This window comes from Loxodonta africana, chromosome 10 (genome assembly GCF_030014295.1).
Source record: "Loxodonta africana isolate mLoxAfr1 chromosome 10, mLoxAfr1.hap2, whole genome shotgun sequence".
In the NCBI taxonomy this organism is placed as follows: Eukaryota; Metazoa; Chordata; class Mammalia; order Proboscidea; family Elephantidae; genus Loxodonta; species Loxodonta africana.
In genome coordinates this window covers 33,923,724-33,929,199 of record NC_087351.1, presented here as the reverse complement: position 1 = coordinate 33,929,199, position 5,476 = coordinate 33,923,724, and positions in this window count along the sequence as shown.

Here is a 5,476-nt window from a genome sequence, read left to right as displayed (position 1 = left end):
GATCTGCTTTATTAAAAGCTAAATAAGCAGCCTTTCCTCAATCGACAAGTCATCTGTGAAGTCTAACATTTAAAATCTCAAATGTTTTAGAGTTGATGATTGTATTTTTTTTTTTTTTAGGTGAAAAAGGTGCATTTTCTCCCTATTCTCGTTACCTAATAGCAGGAAAGTGCTTTACTCTAACTTTCCACCAAAGCTTCCCCTGTGACCATAGGTGGTAAAAAAAAAAAAAAAGAAAATTAAAGAAGAAATGGCTTTTCCAACTTTACTCTGATCTTTATAGAAATGGAAACATAATAAAAAACACACCCCAGAAGACTTGGTATGGGCTTTATGAACATTCTATTAATCATCAGAGTGAAGACAGAGCTTGTCTTTCATGGACTAAGAGCAAGCAAGCAAAAGAAGGTAAGATAACAAGGCAGAGTGGGTTTCAATTTAGGCAGAGACTAATGAATGGTCAGGAGCTCTAGTAGTTCAACATTAAGCTCTTGGCTGTTAACTGAAAGGTTGGGGTTTGAACCCACTCAGCCTCTCTGAAGGAGAAAGACCTCAAGATCTGCTTCTGAATAGATTAAACCTGTTGTCATCAAGTCCATTCTGACTGACTGATCACGACCCTGTAGGACAGAGTAGAATTGCCCCATAGGGTTTCCAAGGCTGTAATCTTTATGGAAGCTGACTGCCACATCTTTCTCCCTTGGAGCAGCTGGTGGCTTCAATAAAGATTACAGCCTAGGAAACCCTATGAGACATTCTACTCTGTCACATGGACTTACTATGAGTCAGAATCAACTTGACAGCACCTAACAACGACAATGAATGGCCAAGAGCATAGGTTCTGGAGTCATCTGACTTGGATTCAAATTCGGACTCCACCATTCAATGAGCTCAGTGACCTTGAGATAAGTTGCCTCCCTCTTCAAGTCTCATTTTCTCATTAGCAAAAACAGTTGCCATTGAGTTAACTCTGTTTCATGGAAATTCTATGTGTATCAAGGTAAAATTGTGTCCGTGGGATTTAATGGCTGATTTTTGGAAGTAGATCGCCAGGCCTTCCTTCTGATGCACCCCTGGGTAGAACGGACCCTCCAACCTTTCAGTTAGCAGCCAAGCTCATTAACTGTTGCACCACCCTGGGGCTCTTCATCAGTTAAAGAAGAATGTTATGGATTGAATTGTGTCCCCCCAAAATGCATGTCAACTTAGCTAGGCCATGATTCCCAGTATTGTGTGGTTTTCCTCCATTTTGTGTTCTGATAATCCTGTGTTGTAAATCCTAACCTCCATGATGTTAATGAGGAAGAATTAGAGGCAGTTATGTTAATGAGGAAGGACACAATCTACAAGATTAAGTTGTATCTTGACTCAATCCCTTTTAAGAGAGAAGTGAGCAGAGAGGAGAGGGACCTCCTACCACCACAAAAGAAGAGTCATGAGCAGAGCGCATCCTTTGGACCTGGAGTCCCTGCACTGAGAAACTCCTAGACCCAGGGGAAGATTGATGACAAGGACCTTCCCCAGAGCTGACAGAAAGAGAAAGCCTTCCCCTGGAGCTGGCCCCCTAAATTTGGATTTCTAGTCAACTAAACTGTGAGCAAATAAACTTCTGCTTGTTAAAAGCATCCACTTGTATTTCTTTTATTGCAGCACTAGATAACTAAGGACACATAATAGGACTTATAAAATTTATTGATTATATGAAATAGAGTTCCTGGCAGCAAGGAGGCCCTCAATAACTGTTGATTATAAATTATTATTAACACTTCTGTTTTCCCTGCATCCTAACATTTTTTGAAAATGTATGACCTGTACCTTTGAGGGTATGAGATATCTTAGCATATTCCTGGAGCCCTGGTGGTGCAGTGGTAAACAGCTCAGCTGCTAACCAAAAAGGTTGGCAGTTCAAATCCACCAGCCACTTCATGAAAACCCAGTGGGGCAGTTCTACTCTGTCCTATAGAGTTGCTATGAGTTGGGATTGACTCAACAGCAATGTTTTTTTTTTTTTTTTTTAGCATATTCCTATCAGAAGTTAATGTTTTCCTAATGATTTCATGCCTGGCTTGTGTTATAAAAAATGTTTAAATGTGAAACATATAAATGGAAACACAGAAAGTCTGTGAACTTTAGTATATAAACACTGCTGCTTCAATTTCAGGTAAAAGACAAAGCCATTGCCTGTGTTGCTGCATAAGTCAGGGTGCTACTAGGGGGAAAACAACACTGGAAACAACAGGCCTTCCTGCTAAGAACCAGCTCCTACCAAGAACTTCCTAGACTTGGAGAACACATCTGTGGACCAGGCCTATTTGAAGGCCAGTGCAGAAATGTGGGTGACTGGATAAAACAGCTGGCTTGGGGTTTTGAGTCTGTCACTTGATAGCAATGATACCTTCCAGTAAGCACTCTCCGAGCCTCAGTTTCTTGTAAAATGGAGATGTCAGTAACCTGCCTGTTTAACACTGATGCAATCATGTTATCTAATATGCAGACCATAATTATCCCAGTAATGTCCATTATAGCTTTTTTTTCTGATGCAGAGCCAATCAAGGATCATCCTTTGCATTTAGTTGTCAGGTCTCTTTAGTGTCCTTTCATGTAGAACAGTACCACCACCTTTGTGTGGTTTTCATTACACTGATATTTTGGAAGCATTCAAGCCATTTGTCTTGTGGACTGTTGTGAGGATCTAATAAGATAACAATCTTTTTAACAGCTGTGCTGAAACATAGTGGTTAAGAATTTGGCCCATGCCGAGAGACAGAAAGGGCCACAGGAACCAGACTACATCATCCTGAGACCAGAAGAACTAGATGGTGCCTGGCTACAACAGATGACTGTCCTGACAGGGAACACAACACAGAACCCCTGAGGGAGCAGGAGAGCAGTGGGATGCAGACCCCAAATTCTCATAAGACCAGACTTATTGGTCTGACTGAGACTAGAAATACCCCAGTGGTCACGGCCCCCAGACCTTCTGTTGGCCCAGGACAGGAACCATTCCTGAAGCCAACTCTTCAGACATGGATTGGACTGGACAATGGATTGGAGAGGGATGCTGGTGAGGAGTGAGCTTCTTGGATCAGGTGGACACTTGAGACTATGTTGGCACCTCCTGCCTGGAGGGGAGATGAGAGGGTGGAGGGGGTTAGAAGCTGGAGAAATGGACACGAAAAAAGAGAGTGGAGGGAGAGAGCAGGCTGTCTTATTAGGGGGAGAGTAATTGGGAGTGTGTAGCAAGGTGTATATGGGTTTTTGTGTGAGAGGATGACTTGATTTGTAAGCTTTCACTTAAAGCACAATTAAAAAAAAAAAAAAAAAGAATTTGGGCTATGGAGCCAGATTTTCTGGGTTCAAATTCCAAGTCTGCCTATTATTAGCTGTGTAACCTTAAGTCAAATTATTATACCTCTCTGTGCCTTAATCTCATCTGTAAAATAGAGATATGTAAAAATGGTGAGGGGGCAGTATCTGACCCCTCTAACTTCACAAGGGGGAAGGAGAATCAAAATCAATAGCCCAAGGCTGATACCTATGAGGTGGGGGTCAAACATGCCTCCTCTCTCTGCCATGTTTACCAATTCCAACACCAACTGTCCCTCCCACAGCACTCTCTGTCTCTCTACTGAGTTCGATAATTCATTGCAATGGCCACACAGAACTCACAGAGAATACTCAGGATTATAGGGCTTATTAGGGAAGTAACAGTTACATTTCAGGCTCAGGAACACTCAGGATACAGTTCTTCCGTTAGGACAGCCTCTTTAAGCCGTGCTCGTAGGCACACCTCTCCCTGATCCTTGGCCTCTGCCCAAAGGCACTCAGGTTTCTCTCTCCGTGGGCTGGAAGCCCACCACACCATCTCTTGCTGCTAGGTCTCTACTGCTGAGTCTCTGCCAAAGCTTCTTGCTGCCTTCAGTGTTACAGGTCTCTCTGTCTCCTAGTTCCAGGAGCTTTTCAGTGCAGGAATACAGGGTCCTGCGCTGGCTCCTGGATGGTCTTCCTTGGTGGGTGGTAGGATCTTCTCTTTCTCACCTCTGGGGTGGCTCATTTCAAGCCTAGTGGGATGGCAAAACTAACCAATCCCTTTGGTGGGCCACAAGTACCCTATCACACAGTGCTACTCAATCAAGACCATGGCTAGAAAGGCCACACAAAAGTGATCCATCACACTGCAGGATAATAATAGTACCTACCTACTCCGTCCTATAGGGTCGCTATGAGTTGGAATCGACTGGACGGCAGTGGGTTTTTTTTTTTTTTTTAACCTATTACTGTGGAGCTTAAACAAATTAATACATAAGTGTTCAGAACATCCCTACATGGTAAGCTCTCAAAAATTGTTAGTTATTATAGATTATAAGTACTTGTGGTATCTGAGTTTAGAAATTTGTGTTTTGGCTAAAAAAAATCCACTCATTTAATCATATATATATATTTTTTTCCAGATCTTACTAAATGTCTACAATTATGCCACCAGCTACAGTAAGAATCAAATAAGAGTTCTTGTATGGAAAAAGAAGTTTAAGATATGATCTGTAATCTAAAACAGTTTACTGGAGTGGAATCACTAAAATGACTGAAATAAGTAATGTGCTGCTAACCTGAGTAGTATGAAGTTCATGCTGATAGAAAAGGAGGTGATCTGTGTAGAATGAAATAGTTGATGAATAAAAATTGACTCGTCAGAGAAGAGAAAGCAGGCACGCGAGGCAGACAAGACCACTCTAACAAAGGAATATTATGGGAATGAAAAAGTGAGGGCATTGGAAACTAAGAGGTGGGACCAGATTATAACTGGTTTAAAATCCAGGCAGTGGCAACCGATCTTCATGCAGGTGGTGAAGGGGAGCCATGTTTGGTGCTCGAGAACGTGGTTTTAGCCAAACAGAGAAAACTTGGGGTTCAGGGTGAGCAAAAACGATCCCAAAAGTGTAAGACTACTTGGTCTTTCACCTGACATACGTCACATACTTGCATTAATATTCATTTAAATGTGGGAATGTTAAGCAACAGAGGTGATCCAAAGACATTCCACCCGGAAATTACGAGCTTGGGCCCACTAACATCCTAAAGCTTAATCCCAGCCTAGAATTTTACTGCCTATTTAACCAAGTTTAGCAAATTGTCAGGAAGGGGTTCACTCACTGGATTATTATACTGGTAACTCGGGCCTGGTTTTACAGAGAAAAAAGTTATACCGGTGACTAGGGGCTGATTTCTCTAAAAGAAGGAGGGAAAAGGGTGAGAACAACGTGAGAAAGTGAAAGGACGAGAAGTAGTAAAAGCGATAGGCGCAAGCGGCGGGGGGTCGTCAGGTTAGAGGCGGGCGGGGGTCGGGGGTCGAGGGGGGCCCCTAAGGGGCCCGAGCCTCGGGCGCGGCGCGTGTGCTCGCGGGCGGGGCGCCCAGCGGCCGGCGGCGGCCAATCCGGGCGGGCGTCCGCGGAGGGGCGGGGCTTGCAGGCTCGGGCTC